The sequence below is a fragment of the Stegodyphus dumicola genome, chromosome 2 (genome assembly GCF_044657685.1).
Source record: "Stegodyphus dumicola isolate Sdum_Otavi_A_Nest chromosome 2, ASM4465768v1".
Classification (NCBI taxonomy): Eukaryota; Metazoa; Arthropoda; class Arachnida; order Araneae; family Eresidae; genus Stegodyphus; species Stegodyphus dumicola.
In genome coordinates, this window is record NC_140769.1 from 97,356,008 (window position 1) to 97,382,957 (window position 26,950).

A 26,950-nucleotide genomic window follows, 5' to 3' on the forward strand; every position below is an offset into this window, starting at 1 on the left:
GCTTTGGTAGTTTTTCAAACCCTTCGGCCCAGAAACCTGGTAGCCGTGAGTCCAAAAACAGATCAACCTCATTTCGGACGTCCTGTGCAGAATGAAAGATGGCACTAGAAAGATGTATCTGCAGATGTAAAAAAAAGCAGAAGTCCGAAGGAGCGATGTCGGGGCTATATGGTGGGTCTGGCAAAAGATCCGAATTGAGTCCGTACAGAGTCCAGCCGGTGAATGTAGACACATGGTGGTCTTGCATTATCTTGATGGAACATTACCTTTTTGCGCCGGAATCCACTTCAACGTTTTTCCTTGATAGCAAAGTCAAGACGGATTAGCATATCACTGAGCACCTTACTGCCGAAGGTTTTACCTTTGTGGACATCTTTTCGGTTTGTGTCGTTGAATTAAATCTACGTTTTAAGACGAATGACGATCCGGTCCATAATTTTGTCCTTGCGTTGATATTCGAGCAGATTTTTGCAGGCCAGAACAAGTCTGTACTTATCTGTTTGTGCAGCTCATGCGGTACCCAGCGATTGAACTTGCACGTCAAGTTTATGCGATGCAAAGCGCGACTAATGGACATGGTGCTAACATCTAACTTCTTAGCAAGCTCTAGAGTAGTTGCATACTGATCTCCTTCCGCAAGTTCTCGCAGGTAGGCCTCATCAACATCAGTAGGCAGGCCAGTGCAGTCTGCTTCTTGAATGTCATAGTTCTTGTTTTTGAACTTTGGGTACCAAACCCTCACAGTATCATATGATACAACATTAGTACATATAGTTGTATACATTATTTGGTGACATTCTGTAGCCAACATTTTGCAACAGAACTGGAAGTAAATGGTGGTTCAAATCTGTTAGCGCGATAACTCAGACACCCAGCACTTAATGATAACGATAGTGTTTTACAAATTTCACAAGTGTTCTAAAGCAAGTCTTTTTCTTCCAAATTCCAAACATCGTTTGACAAGACATGATTATAGATGCCAACGCGAACTGTTTACGCAGTCGATATTTGCGGTGGCGGGAAACTTTCGTTAAAACCCGACATAAATTTTAATTGACTTTGCTTCAGAAACAACAATCCAAGTTTCCTATAAACGAACATTCTTAAAGCATAGGATGGGACGTGGCGTATATCCCAAGATTTGTCAATCAGATGCATAAAACGCAGTCAATATAATATCCAAGATAATTCGATGCTATCAATACAATTTTCGCAGGCATGGATTAGCACTGATATCGTGCATTGCATTATGCTAAACTGAAGATTTTTCCCAAACTGAGTAATTTTTATACCATAAAAGGAGAATAAAATACATCAGGCTTATGTAAAGAAAGGACACCAGTTCTGCTCGTTCAAAATCGAACTGGTTTAGTAAACGCCGCACGTCTCTCAAATTTACCGATATCTGACAACTTTTATTAGAAATGCTTAGGAAGTATCGACTGACAAGGTGTTACGTGTAGGAGGAAGATTGAAAAATGCGCAACTATCAGAAAATGAAAAACATCCAACTCTTATTACCTTCAAAACACAATCTGACAGAAATCATAATTTGATGAGAGAACTGAAATATTGAGGTAAGAGGTATATGAGCGTAAAAGCTGAGGTATATATGAGTATAATTGGTATTTTTGCCGGCGCAGGTGATAAAGCCGCCAATAATGGTACAACCAATGCCAAAAGGAATATCCTCACTGGTAAACTTTTGTGCCTTATTTTCAAAACAAGTCGCAGCCATTTCTTATCAGATTGATTGGTTCTTTCATTACTGGCATACAATTACATAAAATTTTTACCAGATAGTACAATTTTACGCCCTAAGGCTATTCGCGGTAATTAAGTCAATTAGAATGTAATCACACCGCTCACCGGAAGGCGAAAATATAGAAAAGGCAAAGTCAAGGGTTAAAATCATCAATTCTAATGAGAATGCACTAGCGAAGTAAAGCACTGCGGTTTTACATAATTTCTGAGTAAGCTATTCGTACGAATTGAAATAATTCTTGCATTTAAACTTCCAAATTAAGATTTAACTTAGAATTAATGTAGATAATTGCTGAGATAATTAGATTTTTGTATCGTAGTTTACGTGAGATGAGATCACTTGGGGTCACGTGATATGAACTGGCATCAGCATGTTGAACCATGAAAGCATAATAAATTCTTAAACTAATGTATTTTTACAAATTTATTGTCTTTATTTATTGGATTTTTCCAAAATTTTAAAGGATATTAAAATGTTTATGCCTATAAAATAAAAAATTCTTAGAACTAACATTTTGTTAACATTTTTTATGTGTATACTGTGTGTTGTCGCCAACAAAGTCTGCTTGGCGAGATTCGCGCCGGCGAAACGGAAAAGTACCGTATAATTTTATAATAATATTTTTTGGTAGATTCAAAAATTTAATAACTAATTTAAAGCTTAATAAATGCGTTATTAATTTTAAAGTAATTATTTTAATGAGTATGGTATTCTTTTAAACGGCTATCCAGCACCTCTGAATATATATATATCCAGCACCTCTGAATATATATATATATATTTTCCTTTTTACGTGCTCCATCCTTAGGCACTACACTGAAAGGCAAGGATGCTCCGTGGAGGTCTTTTTGAGGCAAACTGGCTCGTATCCACGTTACATATGGGGAAAGCCACGAAAACGCGGCTATGCAGCCAGCCCGTTCGACGGGTTTCAAACCCCAGATCGAACTACCAGTGTTCAGCGGTTTTAACCGCTCGGCCACTGTTGGGCAACGCTGGATATTTGAAGTTCAACTCGCGTTCAATCCCGAATAAATAGCTGGCTGGCTGATTAGTTTTCGTGTGTTTCCCTACGTGTACCTTTACACTCCACGATATTCTTTATGATGGCATCCTTCCTTTTAGGCCCTTGTATGTTTTGCCATATTAAAATAACGAAACGTAACTTCTTTAAACTAATAATACTTTACTTGTCAGCTAATCCAACACTGATTAAATAATCTCACACATAAGTTTAAACTGGGGGAATTTATTTAAAGAAATGAGCTAATTGAATAATGATTAATTAAGATGACTTGCTAGTCATTTTTTTAATCATACTCTAAATAATTAGATCACTTCTGTGATTTAAACTAATCTACCAAGCTTTTGAATACATAATACTTTGCGTCCTAATATTCTATGTCTTTTGTTTTAAAAAAATCCTACTTTCCATACAAATGTACTTTATTACACCCTTGAATTTAGTTAAAATGTTTTGTTAAAATTTGTTTTGAAAACGTTTGTGCCTATTCATGCATTCAAAAAAAGTGCGCTGTGTATACTAGGATAAATCTGTAAATGTGTTGCCCTATACATTACTAAGAAAATGACCTTCGATATCGGAATCCAAATAAAGTAAATTATTTAAAAATAATTTCTCGGTTACTCATTGCCTAAATGCAATGTAAATAAATCTCCATTTCTATTACAATGCCTTTAAAAGCTTATTCACATATTACTAATTTTCTGTTTCCAATAATTTCCAAATCAGTATTTCGCAAATAAATGTTGCATAATGCGGAATTTTTTAAATTTTACCTAAATTTCGTTTTAACAGTTTTACAGGTGTCATCACAGAACGCGAAAGAGATTAGAGAGAATTAATAAGTCTTTATGCAAATCAGAACAGTTTAATTACAATTAAATTAATTTTGGTGTGCCAGACTCATGTATAGGAGAAAATAATTAGCATTGAGCTCTGGCCGAGGCTCTGGCTAAGGCCGAGGATTTAGAATGAAATTTTCGTTCGAATGATTAGCTGGCTGTCTTTAATTTAGGGGGGTAACTGATGTGTGCTTTTGGATTGCCATGTGTTGAAACAATAGGAAACCAGTACAGGAAGACTTTTTGTGTGAGGTATGGTCCTCCAGAAAGTATTTCCCTTCAAATTCTGCTTAATTTAACAGTTTAAAATTAACTCTTTATTTTACAACTGCATAAGGTTTAAGTCTTGTCATGAAATAAATATGGCTGGGAATCCCGTATAGATATTTCATTCTAAAATACAGAAATCTTTGAAAAAATCATAACTAATAACAAGATAGCTTAATTTAAGATAAGGCAGCTAATATGAAACACCATTATAATTTGAGGGAAGTCGTTTATAATTTTTCTTGAATCTCAGGGGCAGAATTTTTATTACATAAATAACACGAAAACGAGATTCGATTTAGAATTGAAGGCATCTTAGGGACGCGGATAATTTAAAAAGGCTAATTATTTCTAAACAATTCATTTCTGTTTGTTTTTATCAATTTATATATATATATATATATATATATAATACTGTCAGAGAATCAAAATCCATTATTGAGAAATTTTATGTATTTGAATGTCCTGTTTCATTTATTACAATTTCATTATCATTGAAAAAACCCTGATTTTTAAGAATAATCAAATTCCTTTTTTTTTTTTTTTTTTTGATGCAGAAATTAAAAAAGCACACTTAAATATCTTAGAATTTAATGTTATATTAAATTCTATGACTAAATATAATAAACTTTAGTCTAGTTACTAGAAAAACTATATAGAAAAGTAATGCATATGAATATGTCCCGTAAATTTGAAAGCTTCATTTTCCACGAAAATTGTAATAAAATATATAGCTTAAATTTAATTCATTAGTTCCAATTTTCCAATTATATTATTTTAGAAAAGCATGCAGTTTATTATGTATTTGTTACATTACAAAACATTATAAATCGTAACTATCTCTTATTGTTATTGAAAGAAATGCAGCTGATAAATACATTTAACTACTTGTCATAAATAGTTCAAAAACTAAATCTGAGCAAATTAAAGTACGATAAGCATCAGACAAGAATATTGCAAAGATTCTTTGTTATTTATTAGTACTTCCTTGTACGAAGTAAAAAGGATGTACTGTAATCGCGAAAAATTTTGGGTATCATATTTCAAAGAAGATATCCATTTTGACGGCTTCAAATGCAATTTAACGATGTTTTTGTGTGACTTCTGTGCGTAAGGACAGAATAAAGGACTTCTTTTTTCCCCCAAACAAATTATAAAACTGATTTAAAATGGATTCAGAAGAGATTTTTTTTCGTGGCATCTGTACGTACATACGTTTCGGACAAGAAGAATGTTTACGAGTAGTGCATGCGCGTTAGGTAAGCAGCGCTCAATCATCTGTAAAAAACTGTTTATTCTTTATTTCTTTAATTTCTTTTATGCATAGTTTTAAATTTATTATAGTATTTGAATAGAACATGTGGCAACGATTCGATAATTTTCCAGATGATATATAGTATATATATATATATATATATATTCATTCTGTGTTATAAAATGAATGAGATGTAACACTGTGAAGTGAACCTAGCACCAGAGTATTGCTATGGTAAATAATTGTAGTGAATTTTCAAAAGCCCATTTATATTCTTTTGTGGTTTATGAGCTAGCGGCGAAGTAGATTTAATTCAATTCAATAAGTTTAAATTATATGCAGGAAAAAATGCGTACAATTTAATATTCCGTACCAGGAAGTTATGTGGTGTACACACCAGATTTTTTATATATATATTTTTTTGCGATTTTGTGATTTTCTGTTAGATAAAACACAACATAACAAACTTATCTTTAACGTTGGCATGCTACAAAACCTACGTTTTACCCTTTTACGATTATTTTTAGTGTAGATAAAAACGATACTTGATTAATATAAATTATATTTGATTATGTGCAATATTCTCAATTTGATTAAAAGCACTGTGTTAACTAGTTGCTTTACTTAGGCTATAGTACTTACTTAGGCTATAGTAAGTCTGTTAATGTTACGTTCAAAACATGTTAACATATTTTTTTTTTTAAAAGAAAGAAGTGTAAAAGAACTGTGTTATTAAAAATGCTTCCTTTTCTAAATCGTTTTAACTTTGATGAGAGCAATTCAAGAATTTTATTTGTCTACGTAGTAAGAACATTCATGGTAATAATATTTGTAAATTATAATTGATTGGATAAAACCGTGACGTCGGCGAACCGCGTCAACGTATCAAATCAAAATTTAATCCTGCTTAGATTTCGGGTTCAGGGAAAACTATTTTCATTACACTTGAATTAACGCTTGCTCATTAAATTTTGAAAAACATGCAAAAATAATGCAATGATAGTGTTAGAGTTTAAGAGGAATTTTTACAGGTAAATCTGCAATGCATTATAGGTAACACTGTAAAATATGGTATTTAAGTTTCTAAAACATACCATGCTTTGTGAATTTCTTCATGTTTCACGAACAAAAGAATTTGCACTTAAAACAAGATTAATCACTCCATAATTCAAAATACAGCCACATAAAAAAGTAGGACAAAAAAAACGAAAAACGATTACAGCATTGCGAAATGCTACTACGTAAAATTGAGAAAGGTGAAATACTAAAGTAAAAATTTGGAAAAAAGGCAATTTTACAGTTTTCGTAGTATCTTCTTCAGGAGGTTGTTGCCCCGAGAAACAGAAAAATTTCTAAACTATCCTGTTTCTGAGTTTAATGCACAATTTAGCAAGACCAAAATTTGGGTAAAGGAGCTAAAATTTTAGAAAAATCTTTAATTCGGTAAAATTAATTTAAAGTGAGTTCAACTGTATACTAATTGGAGTAGCTAAGATTTGTCGTCATTGGCTGATAATAAATTTCGTTTCCTAAATTTGAAATCTTCGTTAGCTGAGCCATTATATTATGTAAGTATGATGATGATTCAAGAACCAATGGGGGTGAATTAATTTTCAAATGTCTATTTATTTTAAGCAGTTACTATTTAATGTCAAAAACGAGAAGTACTCAAATAAAATGGACAATTAATGGACAAATTAAAGTTTGCATTTTTATCTTAACTATTTTTTATCTTATTAGTTCAAACGACCTTTGTCCCTGAAGAACTGCTGTTTTTCGTTTTGCGATTTTGCGTTGAACATTTTAAAAGGCTGTATCACTTTTGAAATCGTTGCCACCAAATACTATCGCCCTGTATTATATTTGAAGAACTTAAATAATGAAGAATCTTCATAAATGTATGTACTATGTTTCTCGCATTGTGATAAAACAACGATACCTAGAGTCATCCAATTTTGAATGACGTAATCCTACTGCGAACATGGACCTTATAAGAAATAGACTAACCCAAATGGATTTTCTCCCTCGTCTGAGGCGTTCCCGGCTGTCACCTTGATCACATCGGGAGGAGTACGGACGACTTGCAGAAATTTAACAGTGGTTGCCTAATGCAGTGTGTTCAAGAAAAAGCTGGTTGTAGCGCTTCATTTCACAAATTAGAATTTCTACATATTTTTATTTTTGAAATTGAGATTGATTTTTAAAAATTTAGCATATTTATCAAGCATAATTAACGTTCCAAATAATTATAAAGCTATTACATGCTTTCAGGGCTGGATATTTTTTTATCTTTTCCTATGCTGTAAGGAAATTTGTAACTACTTGTTTTAGAAAATATTTTAAATCTGAACTAATAGAAAATTTCAAACAAGCAAATTTTATGCTTTTTATTGGTAAGTAAAAAATACTAAAATATTTAAAAATGAATTTTTGAAAGTTTTGTTTAAAATTCTAAATTATGCTGCCTTTTTAAAATTATAGATGAGTATTATAACACAATTTCTATAAAGGAATTTTGTTTCGATTATATTTCATAATACATCTAGTGATAAACACTTTTCTAATATTAAAATTGTATTTAACCATAATAATGAATTTTGCATGAATTTTGCTTGTATTTTATAGTGATTATTTTTTTATTTATTTTTAGTTCTGCATAAGATTTTTTTATTTACTGTTAATTTAATTTATTAGCCCAAAGGCGCGGTAGTCTAGAAAGGCTGTTAGTTTCGAAGCGGCATTTTGCGCTGTTTTACTATAAATGTCCGTTTCTCTTGCAAATTGTTGTTACCAAATATTATAGCCCTGTATTATATGTAAAGAAATTAAATAATGAAGAATCTGCATGAATACATGTATGTTTCTCACACTGTGACAAAAAGGACAGTATCTAAAGCTATCAAATTTTGAATAATGTAATCCTCCACCCGAACGGACGGCCGAATTTCAAATTTGTTTTAATCCATTACATATTTTGTTAAACTTGATTTCATATTTTGTTAACTTTGATAAACAAACTCAACGAGTTCAGAGCGAGCACTGTACGGAAAATAACAGTTTTATCTCCAGTGCGGAAATTCTAAAGATATGCTGTTTTCAAATGCATGTGGTTTACGGGCGAAGAACATGATATTCAATAAATATAGATAACACACAAAACGTTAAAAAAAGGTTTCTTTTGGACGTAATATAAAATCTGAGTGCTTCTAGATTTTATTTTTTTTCCTTCATTACACTCAGAAAATTTTATGCTCCGAATTTTATAAATTACTGAAATAAGTATTCCACTTTAATGTTAATAAGTTAATGATGGTATAATCAAATAAATGATTGTTTTGTAATGTTATTATAGTTTTGAAAATCACTGCCTGAAAAGGGTCATTAAATTAAAAAAAATGATGAGATCTTGTTTAATTCTACCTTATTTATTTCAAAGCATCACGTACTATCAGTCTGATTTAATTTTACATTATTTGTACGCAAAATTAAATTCATAAATTTTGTGCTTAGTGTTTTTACCGTTTTACTAAAGTAAAGATGTTTGTACATAAAATTACGAGTGAAAAATTGCGCGAAATGCAGTAAAATGTCCTTTAATGAGCTATATTAAATCCTATTTGGAAAAAACTGTGGCTTTCATAATCTCATCAATATACAACGTATCACATTTAATAATTAAAATGAGTTATGTGATACAAACGCCATAGGTTTCTGTGTTAAAGTAAACCAGATCGTCCCTACTCTTTCTTGCCGACATGTCGGTGACGCGCGCCCCGCCCACGGGGTTAGTCTCTCTCTTATTACGTCCATGACTGCGAATATGGACATCTGAAAGACCAAATTTGAAATTTGGATTTAAAAATAATACTATTTTAAGAGCTGAAATGTTATTTAATCGATTGCATTACATATATTCTTATTATTATGTATAATCTGACGTCATAATTTAATCCCGAGAAAACTCCATAAAAGCCATAATCAATATGATTCATTGTAGCAGGAAGCCAAGCTTAATAAGTTTATTCTGAACTGTGGAGCTGACGTCGTCATGTGATGCATATACATGAATTTTTATTGTGTATTACAGTTTTCTGACTGTTGCAGTAAAAAACGTGAACCTAGGGTTGTCGTTTTGCATAAAAGTGATGTGAAGGTTTTATTCGTAACATATTTTTAAACATACGCTCTTACGTCTCATTAAAAAGTATAAGGAATAAGGGTTGAATCAATAAAAGTAATGAACATAGTGAAAGAAATAACTCATATTCAGATTTCAGGAAATAAAAAAGGAGTTCTTCAATAAATAAAAATCTGATGTGTGCACCACATGACTTCCTTGTACGAAATATTAAATTATACCCATTTTTTCTTGCATTTCATTTAAACTTATTGGATTGAATAAAATCTACTTCGTCGATAGCGCATAAACCACAATAGAATTTTTAAATGCATCATATTTGTTTACCATAGCGACACTCTGGCCCTAGGTTCACTTAACAGCGTTACATTTCATTCATTTTTTAATTCAGAATGCACAAAATATATATCATCTTAAGAATTATCTAATTGTTGCCACATGTTCTATTCAAATACTATCATAAATCTGAAACGATGTATAAAAGAAATTGCAAAGTAAAACAACAAAAACAGACGATTGAGTATTTCTCATTCAATTAATTCAGTTCTAACTTCGTGACAAGGCAAAAATACATTTAAACTCAAGATGTCTGTATTGAAAATTATGAAGTAAATCTTAAACACTTATTTCCTCGAATAAATTCCAGAATGGATTAAGCATGATTTAATTCGCAATAATAAAAGAAGTCGTTATCTTTGTTATTGCGAAGCTTACTTTCGCTATATTGGCTTCCTAATATATATATGTAATATAAAAATGTATGAATCAGAATTATAATATAACTATAAACATTAATTCTTCCTCTCTATTCTAAAATCGTAATAACTTATCTGCATTGCGTCATTCAAATTAGTCATGCGATCTTACGTAACCGTTTATACCAGATGCCTCTTGACAACCAATCACCGAATTGTAAACCAAAACTTTTCTCTTCGCGTGCTTCCTTCTTTCATAACTACGCACTTCAGCTTTTGCCCTCTGCTACTACTATTCTTAAGATGTAATTTCGCTGGCTTGCTTTCTATCTCAACAATATCAAAAATGTAAATCTTCTGTGGAAAGGCACGACTAGAGTGCCAAGTGATTGTGGCCACAAATATCAATTGGAAATAAAAATGGAATTAAAACTGCCTCGACTGCCAAGTTCTTTAGATGTTACCAAGTTAGCATTACTAGCATACTACGCAATCAAAATCTTCTTCAATATGGGTCTAATCACGCATCTACAGCGTTCCGTCATTTCCTTTGCTTTTATTATTACAATTAAGCCGGCAGGATAGTTTCCTGCAGCCTGAAACCTCAATGGAAAATTTGATTCAGCTCTTTAAATCATCGTTTTGTGATAAATCCAAGATAATGTGAAAGAAGTGAATCATAAAGTTTGTTTTTTCAGTGTTTGAAAAATAACAGATCATTCTTCTGCTGTGGTGTTTTGCAAGTGCTTCAAAAAATAATCACGCGTAGTGTTTACAGATTGAAAGTAATCTCTCGATAAATTGAGAAGTTCGAATACCTAGTGAAAAAGAAATCATCAGTGAATTACCGTTTAGGAATTAAGCATTACAGCGGGTTCAAGGTCGATCTGAGTTAGTGTTTGCAAGTATGTGCGACAGAAAATTATTTGCACTTCCGCTTTTTCAACAGCTCAAAAATTATTACATTCGTGTGAATCTAGCTCAGTAACTAAATTATTTAATGTGTTGCGGATTCTATAGTTTATATTTCACCTTTGGTTAAAATTTCTGCAATTTGTTTTCAGAAAATCTGAAATTCTTGTTCATTAATTTTTCATAATTATGTGTAAGCAAATTAAGTAATTAATTTTAAGCTATTTAAATTATTCATAGGGAAGGATATTAAGATAAGTTTTTATGTTTTTGAAATTTTGTTGAGAATTTTTAATACAAATTTTATAATTATTCTAAAAATGAAGTAGGTATAAAAAATAAGTGAAATTATTACAGAAACGTAATATGAAATTATGGTAAATGCATGTTAAATTTATGAGTGATTGTATGTTAAGTATAGTGTATGTCGAGAAAGTACTGGGTTCCTTCAACAGAGGCCTGTAATTACCTCTGTACAGTTGTTCCTGTTACCCTCTTCATGCAAGATAATGTTGGAGGCTCTCATTTTATGAGTGTGTGTAATTTTTTTATATTAATAATATTATATTTTTTAATGTGGAATATATTAGTGCAGTTCTCAAAGGCCAGTTACCTTATGCAAGGAACGGAGGCCTTTTCAAGTAACTGCCTAGGCACCCTGGGCCACTAGTGCAGAGAACAAACACACTGGTTAGCTCAAGAGGACAGCCCTATTGATGGATATGTTTGTTTAGAAGTATTGCGAGGCTTCCAGTTTGGTAAAATCAGGAATTGTAAATGAAAGATGATAACGGTGAAACCATAAATTCTGAAAATCTTAATCCTATTATTATATGATGTTAAATTATAATTTATCAGTATGGATATAAGTATCATAAATATTTATGTGCATTACATTTGATTATAAGTAATAATTATGTAAAAGTTTATTTTGTGATATTCTGCAATAACAAGAACCTTCCCTGAAGAATTATGATTATGTGAACTCTCAAACAAAAAGACTTTTGGACTGAAATGTTGAAAAATTCAATAGGACTCTAAAAATTAAAAATTTATTTTAAAAAAATTGATATTTATAAATTATACTTTTATAGAATCAAAATTTTATGATTTATGTTTTTCTTTTTTATTTGCTAGTGCTTTAACTCTTTCTCTTTAAAAAGGCTTCTCTGTCGCTACGCCTTTTTCTTTTTGAAGGGGGGAATATGTAAGATAAAATTATATGAATCAGAATAACTAAAAACATTAATTCTTCCTCTTTATTCTAAAATCGTAATAACTTCTCTGCATTGCGTCATTTCTAGATCACTCTATGGCCCGCGCAACTCTGATGACGTAATAATTAAGAACTGAAACTGACCTTGTAAACCAAAACTTTTCTCTTCGCGTGCTTCCATCTTTCATAACGACGCACTTCAGCTTTTGCTCGCTACTGTGCTAAGATGTGATTTCGCTGGCTTGCTTTCTATCCCAACAATATCAAAAATGTAAATCTTCTGTGGAAAGGCACGGCTAGAGTGCCAAGTGATTGTGGCCACAAATACCAATTGGAAATAAAAATGGAATTAAAACTGCTTCGACTGCCAAGTTCTTTAAATACTACGCAATCAAAATTCTTCTTCAATATGGATCTAAGCAAGCATCGACATTGCTCCGGCTTTTTCTTGTGATTTTATTATGACATATATATATATACCCACTCTGTTACTCGGCTCAGTGATCTCAGTTTCTTTATTCTTATATGTTTGCAAATCGTGTATTAAAAATATTTTTGCCTTATTTTAATACATTAAATAAAATTCCTTAAAATAAAATCGCATTTAAGTCATGAGATGTCTAATTAGAAATAGTAAATAATTTTATGAAATTACACCAGCTAAACCCATTAAAATCCTTGTATTTTTCTTCCTTTTTATAGTAACTGTTTTAAGCGTTTGGCAGCTCGACCTACTAGGTTTTAAAGAAATAACAGAGCAAACATAGAACAATGTATGGCAACGCTCTATCAGGAATTCGATAGATAAAGTATTTTTAAATATTTTGTGATTTAACTCTTGAATTTTATGTGGCGTTAGTACGAAGAAAGTGATGCTTAATAATAAAGCTACAATGACCAAAAAAATTTAGCAGGGGTGATTCCAAGAGCAGATTGGTAAACTGGAATTGGTAAAATCTGAATCCTTTTCAGACTTTCTTTTCTTTTCTTTTTTTAAAATATTTATGTTCTCTTCTTAAAAGCGATCACAGATATATATATACGCATAAAAAACAAATAGAACGCTATTGAATAACAAATGTGAACGAATACAAAATTAGGCACAAAAACAAACTCTAGATTGGCTTAGATTTCACATAAAAACCTATTAATTTCGATGGCAACTCGTAAAGATTTCTTTTGTTCAAAACTTCCTTAAGGCCGGAAATGTCGAGTGGAGCGGTAAGTCAAATGAATAAGAAACATCAAGGAAAAAGGCGAAAGATAAACTGAGCGTTGCATCATGCATTCAGTGAAAAGAAATCAGAAAAGAAATTCCGAGTAGAGATACTAAAATTTTGCAATTTTAGACGAAGGTAATTGGTATTAGTAACATTAACTTAAACAGTCGAATTTTTATGAATGTGGGAAAATCTAAAGCTAAAATTGTGATTATACGAGAGAAATGCCAAGATATTTTTTAAATTGAGGCAAAGAAGTAAATGCGAGCCCCCGTTTGTTTTTACATTACACATTATGTTTTTACATTACAGGAGTAGCCGTATTTAAAAAAAGCATTATCAATTCTTAAAGAATAATTAAGCCATAATTCGTACAGTATTTGTTAATGGTAGTTGTACAAATTCAGAAGAAAGATGCATATAATATTTTAAAATTTTTAAATAAAAATGATAAAAATACTTTTTTGATATATAGTAAATAAAATCCGAAATACCATAAAACGTATTGCATCATCATCATCATCATCATTATTATTATTATTTCTTATTTTAACTTTTCTTGCCTTTAGCGAAGCAAAAAGAATAATGATGTTTTCACTTAATTAATTTGATTTTACTTGATTCATTCAACCTTTGAAGGTTCGAGCAATTTTAGAACTGATAATACAGAAAATATATATAGAAAACATAAAACTCAAATGTATTGATAAAATCAGTCTGTAGTGTGCTGAGTCCAGAATATATTAAGCCGGAAATGTCTTTATGTTACAATAACGCTGTATAGATTTTAATTGATATCAATTAGATGTATTATTAAAAATTAAATTGAAATTAAAATTGTAAGAAATACATTTATTGTCTTAAAATCCCTCGTTCGTTAGGCAATTGCAGTTTGATTAAATTTGAAAGATAAATAAAAGATCACTTGTCCTAAGTAAAAACACTTTGAGACCAGATTAAACGTGAGGAAAATGAATGAAAACCTTATGTTTCGGTCAAGGTCAACACTCGACAAAACCGAGGAGATGATATATTCGTAACAGCGTACCGTAACATGACGTAGTTTGAACAAATAAAAATTTTGGGAACAAACTGCTAAGGATGTTCCTCACGGCCAAAAGCAAATGACTACAATATTAAGTTGATTATTTTTACCAAATGAATATTTTTCGCGAAAGAAAGAAGGGAAAAAATATCTATAAACGCTGAACAAAAGTTTCGATTAATAGCAGACGATGTCAAGTGATTGAGCTCTTGAGTAAAGAAAAGGTATTGTGAAGAATAAATCTTATAATTAAGAAAACAGATTTTTTTTTCCGCATGTTCAGCAGAATGACTGTATTTGGTTTGGAAAGGGAGGCAAACTGTAAACTCTTAACCATAAACAATGATATTGAATGTTTTTTTACCAGTTATGTATTTAACTCTTCTGCATGAGTATCTTAAACTTATTCTTAGCTCTTGAGGTTTTGCTTCATTCTAAAATCTTTTTTAACAAGTGTTAAAGAAAAAAAAAAAACAATTATTTATTTGGAATTCCATTGTGCTGAACACAAAGACCTTGAAGAGTTTATGTTATTTTTGTGTTATGGAAATGCGTTTAATTGAATGCTAGAACACAGCAGTAACTGGCTAGGAAATAGTATTTCCCATTTTAAATGGTTGCAAAATTTTTCAGTCATATAGAAACACTACACTGCATTCCAGAAGGACAGCTGACATGCGGATACATCTTCAACAAACCATGCATTTGAATGCTTAATCATAAAGATAAAATGACATACACAAAAAAAAATTGTTACCAATAGTGAATTCAAGAGCAGTCTGGTAATCTGAAAGCATAAAAAACTTTTATTTCTGCTGCGACGCTAAAATCTAAATCCTTTCAGATTTGTTTTTAATATTTAAAGTTTTTTCTTATAAAAGCTATCATATATATATATTTATACATGTTGCATAACAAAAAAACATAACCTTATTGAATAACAAATGGGAACGAATACAAAATCAGGCCTAAAAATAAAGTCTACGTTGGCTCAAATTTCAATTCAGATTAGAATGGAAAGTCTAGGAACACGGACAAGATGAATGAAATGGCTATTCAAAACTGTTGGTAGTTTCCTTCTAAAATACAGATAATATGAATAACATTAGTCTGATTTATAATATTTTCTCACAAAGGCATCTGCCGTTACTGTTTAATATAATGATAAGCAATATGAGTTTGAAGTCGGAACATTTTCAAAAGTGGGGCAACAAGATAACAGTTTTTTGTATTTTTGTTATATAAAACGATGTACATTGCCTAATAAATAGTTTTAGTGATTTTATTATAAATAAAAATTAAAAATGGGAGAACGAAGACATTTTCTGGCATAATAATTCAATAATGAGTATGAAAAATATTTATTATGTTAAATTATTCCTAAATATTAGTGACATTAAGTTAATCAAATTTTAAATGTGAGTAATGAATTCTGTTTTTTCGAGAACTAGTACCGTTGAGTATTTCACGATCTACTGCATTTTTAAAACTGAATTATGTATTATATATATAAAACAAGGAAATAATTTCATTGCAATAAAAAAATAAAATTCTCCACATGCCCATCAAATAATCAGAAAAAATTCGTGAAACTTCCTCTTTAATAGTTTTGCTATTGAGAATTTATATCAATACTTCGTGTGGAGATGTAAATCAGAAACGAAGTTGCAGAGCACACAATTAATACGCAGTTAAATAATTATCGTACTTCACATTTTTACATGAAATCTGCATTTATAAACCAGTCAGATTCTGGAAATATGTTTACCACTGTTATTATAGATTAAGATTATCATTTCATTAAACGACACCTCCTCGCATACATATTTTTTCGCTTCTTTGTAAGAAAAGAAGGCATTGTACTCGCGAAAAATTTCGGCTACTATATTTCAACGAAACTATCCATTTTGACAGCTGTCGAATCCATTTGAATGATGATTTTTCAAGACGTATCTACGTATGGACAGAACAAAGGACTCTTTTTCCCAAAGCGGACTGTAAAATGGATTCAGAAGACTTTTGTTTCGTGATGTCTGTCCGTAACTACGTATGTATGTATCTCGCAGAACTCAAAAACGAGTAGACTCACAAAGTTGAAATTTTGCGTATAGGACTGCTATAACATGCAGTTGTGCGCCTCCGTTTTGGGTTGCAATCAGGCGCACCAAACGTATGTATACTCACTCTGTTAGCTCAGTTTTTTGTTCTGATATGTTGGTTGAACATTTTTGCTTTACAAGTGATTAAATTATATTGTTCTTACGTTCCGGTTAAGGGTTTTATGCCTTTAGTTAATCTTCATGCAAGAGTTGTAGAATTATCAGCAATTTAAAAGTTGTTTAAGTGGTACTGAGCCTAACAAAGCCGCCATTTGTTTACATTTGAAACTCTCAGTAGAATAGTAAATTAACTCAGTTTGTGCACCAACTTCAGTGTCTTTTTGCCGAGTGGGACCAAAAGTAAACTTTCCATTCATTTTTTGTTTTTTCAATTGCGAGCTTTGCCTTTGACGGCATTAGCCACAACTAAGGCAAGAAGTGGTGGCCATTTTATTGTGGAGGCAACTAATAGGCGGACACCGTTACCTTCTATTGAAGGGACAGACAAATTTACTTCTATGCCTTCTCCGGGATTTGAGCCCGTACCCTTCGGTTTCGCAGGTCAGGCTCCTCTAACCATTATTATACCGTCTGGGTGGCTACTTTCCCTTTTGTGCACCAAAAAATGTGTTTTTGCCCGCCGGCCGAATTACTTGTTATTACGTAGGAACTCTAATTTTAATTGTAAAAACTGTTTTTTACTGTATTTGGCGTTTCATGTTTTTCTGTATTTTAGAATTTTTGCTGAAGATATTTTGAGTTTTTACGTATTTTTTCTTGCTGCGAAGTTAAAACTGAATTAATTGAATGAGAATCCTTCCTTGAATCTCTAATGAAATTCAAGGGAAAAAGTGTAAATGAAATTCAGCAAAACATGCGTAGAATTTAATAAGCCGAAGAAGGAAATCATGTATTGTTCACTTCAGAATTTTTTATTAAGTAATACGCTTTTAAAAAAAAAAGATTTTTTTGCAATGAAAATTTTTCTTCCGACATTTTCAAAAAGCGACTTTATATAACTCCAGAAAACTACTTTTTTCTAGAAGGCCAGCAGAACTTAAAGTAATTCAAAATTATTTTTTCTAGTTTGATTTTGGAAACAGAATTGATAGAAAGTACAAAATAATATTAGAAAATAAGAAATTTACAGATTTATTCATCATTCGCGGAAAAACCTCTTATTTGGCAAATCTTAGAAAACACCATAAAATTCGCGAAATTAATAGCGGAAATTTTCATCGCGACAAAGTTACTGCCTAGCTTCCAGCATATGTAGCAACAGCATAACAAGTGGTAAACCTTACTAATGCATAGGTGTTATTGATTGCATAACCATAACGCCTATAAATACAAAAAACGTAAAATTTAAACAATAATTTGTTCGGTCTCTTCAAAATGTCGAAATTGAGTATATTAAATGTTTCTCAGTACATACAGATTCCAACGTATACATATTGACTTTCAATGACCTACCATCTGCCACCACGCCAAAATTGTGAATTTTTACTTCAAGTACTTCACAGATTTGCTGTTGATTTTGTTTTCAAGTCAAGTAACATCTTCTAAATAACAATTCCTGTATATGCATCAGTAGGAATCTTTTTCCTTTTTGGCATAAGATAAAATTTCCAACAACAACAAGAAAATGTCTGCAAGTAGTTAAAAATATCAATCCGCTATTCTGGAATAGTGCTAACGATATAAGTAATAACATCAAAATAATTTTTATAGAGCTAGACTATGAAAATATTAGTTTGCTATTTTAAGTGCGTACTGTGTACTGCAACTTAAGTAATGAATGTCGAATTCAGAAGAATAAAAGAAATTCCAATGAGATTTAAAATATGAAAAAAAAAGGAAGAATCGATATATTCACATTTTCGAACTTCATAATTTTTTACCCGTTAGGAAAAACATAAAATTCTACTATAGACGCTAATCAAATGTTAATTGCCCCTAGGGTAAATTTCAATTAGAACAGATACTGCTTATTTGCCACTATTTAAATAAAACATAATAGCAGCTTTGCATATACTATTTCTCAAAGCACTTTGTTCGCTTGCATTTAAAGAAAATTACAGAACTTGCATTTTGCACTAACATTTGAATATGCAATAAAATTATTTTTGATCTTTCAAATCAAAAATGAAAAACGCGAATGAAAGAATTAATTTCTAGAAGCAGAATAATACTGAGTGACCGTTTAAACTAACATCTTATAATTTAAATTTTAAAAATGCTATAAAAATTAAAACCAAACTACTGACTAGGAAAGAAAAAAAAAGAAAACGCTGTATTAAAAATACTGAATTAACTATTTAATTTGTATGTCTTATCACACAGTAATTCAATTGCGGTGCGAGAATATCTTTCCTTAAATAAATTAATAACGTAAAAAAATCATAATGTGTATTCTGCTTTTAGATGAAAAATTAGATCATGCGTGTAAAATGGGAATTTCCTTTTCCTCCATATAGAATATATAAATATCTTAAATGCACCGAAACTCTGTATTTATTATTAGTCACTATTTCTTCTTTACCTTAAGTATTTTGCTTAGTGTTTCATTTGTAGTCTTTGAAGAGTAAAACAGTTTAAATACAGAGTAATATTTTGTATAAATATATGAACAGTTACAGAATCATAATGATTCACATGAACGGTCACAGATCACATGATGACTCACAGATCAGATATGATGAGTCACATAAACGGTTACAGATCAGTTATTATAATCCATGAAATATAATATGAACAAATGTTAGTTACTGTGAATATGCATGATTCATGGGGATACTTTTCAAATACTGCAGTAATTTGTTTAGAAAACATGCATTATTCTCATTAAAATGCTTTGGCTTCAACATTTTATTCAGTTTCATGGAAGTAATAAATGGCGGCTTATAAAATGTTAAACACTTTTCCCCCTATTAAATATAAAATGCAAAAATTTGATAATGTAAGTCTTGTACTTAATAGTTTTGCATACCAAGGGTAGTAATTTTAAAATAATTTATTGTACTGTTTTTTAATTATTTAAGAAACTTTCATATTGGACTAAAATAATTAGCTTAGTAAATTGATTGGTCTTTTTAAAGTGTGTCTGTGAACTGCATATTTCTCTTGCAGCAGACAGGAAAACATTAAAGCTAATTCCGAAATTTTTCAAACAATTTTTAATTTTAGCATCTGATAGCATACATTAAAGGAAAAGGAGAGTTTCATAAAATCTAAGAAATATTTCAGTAATTTAGACAAAATATGACTAAATTTTAAGACCATTAAAGATAATTTGTTCATTGTGTGGCTTATTTATCCGGAGTTTTACAAAAAGAGCATTCTATAAGCGTTTCATAAGCAATATCTAATAACATAAAATTAATGCGATTTAATATCGGCAGTTTTCGTAATTAATGTTAAATTATTTATCGAATTCTTATACATCGGTATCGTATTATTTGCAATAAAGATACAAAAAAATAGCTTTTAATTATTGTTCCTACATGACAGTATTAGTCATGTGCCCTAAAATAAAATCAAGGCAACTGCAACCAAATTTGAAGCTATAATATGTAATATCATCATATTTGTTATTCACAAATGTAAATAAAAGCGTATAATTCATTCTATAGTAAATTACGGCAAGCATATCTAGAAATGGAAAAAAGTTGAAGCTATTAAAGAAAACTGACAAAACAACACTGTCTTAAAAGCACTCAGATCTGAAACCACAAATAAAAAATTCCTGATGTCCAAATAGCTACTCACCAATATTCCCTGCAGCAGATTATTGGACAGCCAATTTCAGTTTTCTTCTTTTCAGCCGTTTAGGCTGGATGCTGCTTCAGTTTATGCAATAATCCAAACTTACTCGCAGAGGCAAAAAGCACAAAAACACAACAAAGACCGCTGCTGGAGGAATATCTCTGCAGACGGCGTGGACGCGGATCTGCCCGCATCCCACAGCTATGCGTCTGCTGTGAGTGAGAGACACTTCCTTCTGAACTGGCAGCTCACGCGCAGGTCTGTGAGCTTCCCCCAACTCCATCCCCACCCAACCCCCACCACTACGAACGGAAAAGGAACTTGGTTGTTGTATTGTTGGTTCCCATAGTAACCTTTGCTACATCATAACATACTCCCACTGCTGAGCTGTGAGTTTGAGTCGCACAATTATCTCCCCCGCTTCAAGGAAGTGACTGCTAATAGCAGGAATGAAAAATAATCCGCTCTCTTAGCCACGAAATCCATTACACTTTTTATACCTGATAATCTTTGAAAAAATAATTGGCAGCATCGTAATCATCCGCCATTATTGAACTTTAGTATTCATCCTCGAACATATAACTTGGGCATCTTTCTTATAACAAACACCTTGTAAAGACCAGACATGAAACTCCTGTATTTTTAGTCTGAAATTTAAAATTCATGTTTATAATTTATCGTGGTTCTTATCTTAGAAATTACCTCAGTAGAATTTTAAAAATTTTGAAGTCGATATATGTCACATTGTTCTACCATAAATATTGAACTATGAATTCATTCTACTATGAATGACAGTTCTTGCTACTGCGCAAAACGTAAGGTCTTCATTTTATCGTCCACGTTACCTTACGCTTAAATAGCTCTCAGACTGTTGCCATTCAGAAAAAGATAAGATACTTGGTTTATCTTTTGAATTTAACGAATCTATAGGAAACTGATCAATTTAAAAGCAATAAGTGAACATCTAAATAAATTTGGTCTTTATTTTATTTTTAATTATGTATCTGCTCGACATAAATTAAAATACTTTTAGAAGTATTTAGCGTTTTTCTTAATGAAACTGTAAACTTGGGAGAAATCAGCCAAAAGATATAAAATTGGTGAGATAACACAAACTGGACGCCATTTAAGCCATTGGAGCTCCTTCTGCCATTCTACCATTTCTACCATCCGTTTCCCCCTGAAATATTCCTATAGCAGGCATGCTGCCTAAAAGATAGAACTGAGGATTTGTTTGAAAAGATTTAGTTAGTTTATGTGTCTTTTGAACACTTAACTTACTAATTCGTATTATATTTCTGAGGTTTTCAATCCAGTAGTATTTCTTTCCTCTTAATAAATAATTTACGTTAATTTTAATTCGTAATTTTTGTAAATGTGCTAACAGATTACTTACTCAACGCCTTAACAACGTGTTCGTAATTTAAATACAGGCAACTTTATTAAAATTACTAAATTCTTACGCCACATACTATGCACTAGTTACATAATATAATGGTAATTAGCAGCGTACTGTTACATTCTAATATTAAATTTATGTTATGCAGAATAGAAATGGTCGTGACAAAATTTTCAAATTTGAAATAGAATTTCCATGAAAAGAGAATTCGTGCCTTTGATTTTCATACAGATCTACACTTTTATTCCTAGCTTTAATGAAATCTGACACACTTAACTTTCAAAACAACAGGAAGAATGCCCTCTTATAACAGTTCTAAAAAACCACCTCACGTGATTCACCCTTTTAATATAAACATATTTTACTCTAATTTAACGAACTTTTCATAAAAAAACTCAGCGATTTAAAAGCTTTCATTTCAATTATTATTAGAATGATCCGTGAAATTACACTGTCTGTATTTGCTAAAATTCTCTATATACGCAAAGAAGAATGTACATTTGTTTGTTTGTTTGTATGGGAGTAATTCATGCAAATCTACAGTTTTATTCCGATCTTTGATGAAAGTTTGCACACCTGACTATCTCAATAATAGGTATGCATGAAATTTCGAAACACCCCCCACAAACTGGATACTATTTATACTAGAACGTTGTGCTCACGATGCCCATTCATGTTCATTTTGTCGATGCAGCTTTCTCGCTATCAGTTACAGCCATACATACTAAGGAATTCATAATTGTTTTCTACAAAATAAATAAATATCAATACTTCTACAGAGTTTCAATTTTGCAATCACGTCAGCCATCTTAATCTCACATCTCCGTTGTTGCCTTCTCGCTACAAATCTTCTTAAAAACTTATGACGCCATGTTAGACGCCTCTTTCGAACAACGCAGAACTTCCCAAAATTGTGTGAACCTTTAAAGCAGAATTTAAGGGCCCTTTCTATCGTTTCAATTAGATGGTGAGCTTTGAAAAGCTCATTTTTGAAAAAAGATAACAAAACAAGTATCAATTATTAATAAAACCTTTCATATGTCTTAAAATAAGTAGCATATATGACTTCGTTACCAAAATGTAATTAGAGAAAAATGAGCATCCGGCTCTAATTTTTCATTCCTTCATTTCATTTTGTCAGCATTACACTTCTGTGAGTAGTTCATTAAAACCACACTGAAACATAAAGACATCAATGTAAAATGTGTATAAGTAGGCAAAAAGGCAAATTAGAATGGCCCAGATTTGAAATAAATGTCATATCGATTCTGAGGGGAACATAGGTTGCTCTTTTTGAGAATTCTTCCCTCCACCCCCCCAAAAAAAATATTATTTGACTAATTTGCATTTTAATCTTGAATAAGTCACCTCTCAAAATTGATTAGCTCAAAGTACTATATCTCACTGTCCGCAAAATCAATAGATTTCATTCAAAATCTGCTTCAGCCAAAGTCGCTTTACTGTCCAGTTTTAATACGAAACTTAACGTTTATTTGCTTGAGAAACGGAGTGCTTATCAAAATTAATACAAGATAATTCCTGATTATACGCGAATTTCCTACATTATATTCTGTGCTTATGGCATCATAGAACCATCAGTAATTACTATTTTAACCTTTAACAAAATGATAAATTTCCTCAAACTTCCTACCTGCATTCGTAATGCCAAGTTACAGAAATATCGCTGCAAAAGTTCTTATTAAATATTTGTATTCGCATAGTTTAGCTGGATTAGCTCGAAGTTTCAACTTCATGTAATATTTTACAGCATGCAATAAACTACCTAAGGTATTCTAATCTATTCTTGTAAACAATATCTGCCAGTTTCTCAAACTAGTATAGAAAATTTAAACTAGCTAAGGAAATCCACATGTATATAGTACTGGTATAAAACATTTCCCATTTTTGAGACTATGTGATATACTGAAAGGTAGTAAACCTACTCACATAATTATTCCTTCATTGACTAAATTATTTCCCATGATTTTCATAACATGATAATTTGGTTTGTCATATATGTTTAGTTCAATACTAGATTTAAACCCGTTCCAAACATCAAGATGTTCCTGTTCACATCAGAAAGAACATCTGAATTGAAATTTCTTCTGTTATATAATGATTTATTTATATTTTAATATCAGAAAACAATTATGTAAAATATAAGTACAACTGTAAAACGTGTAATTTACAACGTCCTTTTCCTATCTGTGTAGTGTAATCCGCAATTATTAATGTACCAAATTCGATGCGTAATTGTACTGCGTAATATATCTGCTCTATGTTAAGAAACTTGCAAAGAACTATATTGCACAACCCTAAACGCGTGTTTCAGAGCATAGTTTTTACACCTCTATCAAAAACGAGGGGGCTATTACAAGCAGTATGTGATGATTTGTATGCACATGTGATGTTATGTAAATGAAGTAAGTGTCGCGTAGACTTATTGTAAAATGTGTAATGCATAGCGTTATGTTTTCATCTGTGTAGTGGCATCTGTAACTGTCGCAGTTATTCATTAATTCCCTACATTTCGAATGCAACAGCAGTGTTAAAAACTTCATGAAAATTGTGCAGTATATAAAATGGTGGGCGTAGGATGATATTTGCCTGTCTGTTTTTAAATACTGGTGTATCCGTCATCTACGTGGCATACGAAGCTGGTATTTGGAAAAATGAAAACGAGAATGAGCTGCATTATTTATGTCCTTAACGGTTTACGTGAAGTAGTTATATTTACGGAAGGAAAGCATCAGGAAGGTGATGAAGATGATTTACATATCTTCTACTTCTTCCGTCAGAAGCATCCAGCAGAATGAAAATAAGCTTGTAACCATTTTGCGTCTTTGGTAACTTCGCCTATGAGACTGGAATTGACGTTAGCTGCAGCCGAGCTGGTCAATCGAAGAAAGTTAATTTGAATTGTATTTATTTGAATATTTGAGCTACGAAAACCTGTGAATAGCGGCAGATGAAATTACGATATAGTTTAACACTTAAATTTCAATAAACCATTTAGTCCTCTTTGTTCTCAGAGATTAAACTTCTGTGGGCCGTCGTGGACTTTAAAATTGCTAAAAATCAACAAAAATATTGAATTTGGTTTTTACGCTCCTAATATTGCATATACTTAACTGCATCGTATGCAAAAAAAAAAAAACGAATTCAAATATTCTATTTTTCAACGAAGCATGTAAAATGTATAAATAACATAAACTTCGCCCTTTAAATTTTGGAGAAAATGTAAAAACAAAAATGTATTTCAACAGTTATTTACTGAAGTTATAATGAAAGACGTGTTTACTTATAAAGTATTCCTCCCGCTATCTTAGCATGCCTTCGTGGTGTAGTGGTTAGCACACTCGGCGTGTATTCGAGAGCTCCGTAGTTCGAGTTCGGCGAGGGCATTCATGATTTCTCTTTCAAAATAACCTATTGTTCTCTACAGTGGTGGCCGAACTTAAAGGTGGTGAATGATGATTCTTCACCACCAAGATTTGGCGATTGTGTCCCCTAAATCGCCCTTTAAAAGGTGAAGTATATATGGCATTTCTCCCGCCTTCTTAGCATTCCTTCGTGGTGTAGTGGTCAGCACATTCGGTGTGTACTCGAGAGGTCTGTTATTTGAATCTCGGCGAGGGCACTGCTCATGTTTCATGTCTCCTGTTTCAAAAAATACCTAATGTCTCTACATATTTCTAAAAAAGGCTAGAAAAGTCAGCGTTCTCAACTATTAATGAATTTCACTTTGGGTATGTAAATCCTATAAGCGTATAATAGGAGGAAACAACTTGTTTTCTCTACTCGTTGCAAAAAAAGCGTGATCAGTGTCGCTTGAACGAAATCAAAAAGAGAAGTTTACCTGCTTGGAAAAAAGATAATAAAAAATATTGTAAAGCACTAAACGCTAATATGAATGTAACTAATGAAGGTTAAACATATGGTGTGGGGAAATTTTTAAAGTTTCATTGAATATAATGCATAAATTGTTTCTACCTATAACTTCGAATCACATAGCAAATTGCGATATGTTTATTTTTGTCATATTTAATATTATGAGAATAAAAATGTTTACAAATTCATATTTAAAATTTATTTGCTGTTCCTCTTGACCGTGTATTATAGGTTAAGTCTTAAGAAAATCTTCAAATTCATTTTTCTGAAAACAAATTTTTTCGCAGTTGGTATGTTTTGAAAATGTTGCATGCGTCTCATTTTTAGTTAAAAATGAATGATATTTGGAACAAACTACCTTGTTATATGTTATAGTAGATCTGTGTATGCCTTTTTGGATATGAGGTTACTAAGAAGTTTCAACTTGTGATGATGTTTAAACAACTTTTCGAAATTGGTTTAAGTTCGCAAAAATCATTTTTAAAAATATCATATCCATCATATTCCGTAAAGGATATGCAATAAATACTTCTGTCAAGCCTTATAAGTAATTTAAACCAAAAATTAGGAAAATATATTGAAAATTGGAGCGCAGGGAGCATTTTAAATCTTAAATTAAAATAGTTAATTACATGTATTAAAAATTTGTAATTTAAAATCAATTGAAATTTTGAATATATATTTTATAAACTTATCTTATAATATATATTCATACAAAAAAAATTTCTTATTGAAAACACAAAAACTTAAAAAAATAATTTTTAAAGTCCACCGACCCCTTAGTGCACTTGTCGAGTAAGACAAAATTTTGTCCGTACCAGTGCAGATTAAACAGATGCAGTTAAAGAGCTAATAAAGTCCAACCTTGCATTTTATATACATTATTTTTTTATAAACACTAGTTATAAAACTTGATGCGTCTGAACAAACGCTTATCTTACTTCTGAATTTTATTTTAAATTATGTAATTCTTTATAAAACAATTAATCAAAAGATATTAATTGCAGTTTGCTAGAAAATATTTGATTATCAATTAAGCTTTCCTAATTGTATTAATTATTTATTACTTACTTGGTTAATTTTTGTGATTGTTTAAGAATTCTGTAATAAACATGAATAATTTTAAAGAACAAAAATTTATTTATTTTAATTGTTTTTCGTTGTTTTAACCTAAATATTTTATTTTGAGTCAGATTTGACTTTAAATTTCTAGTGAGATTTATTATACTCAATTTTTAACTGCATTTAAATCACAAAAAAGAAAATAAAAGTGGTAATAAAATTATTCCATTCAATAAAGGAATTCATATTTTGCCTGCAGTTGCCTGATTCTTTTCTAAATCGTAAACAGATCTGCTTGAGAAAGATGCTGTCTTGGAGAAAGTTCTAAGAGATTATGAATAAGAAAAATAATAAA

The 26,950-nt window shown here is 31.2% G+C and overlaps 1 protein-coding gene across 1 annotated transcript in view; it reads right to left on the reverse strand.

Annotated features, from left to right (window-relative positions):
- Elk (Eag-like K[+] channel) overlaps positions 1–20,448 on the reverse strand; it is a 933,814-nt gene extending 913,366 nt beyond the window's left edge. Inside the window, exon 1 of the mRNA XM_085810949.1 lies at positions 20,247–20,448. The gene's annotated coding sequence lies outside the window, so the exon portion shown is untranslated. The remainder of the gene's footprint in view (positions 1–20,246) is intronic.
- Positions 20,449–26,950: the final 6,502 nt, after the last annotated feature.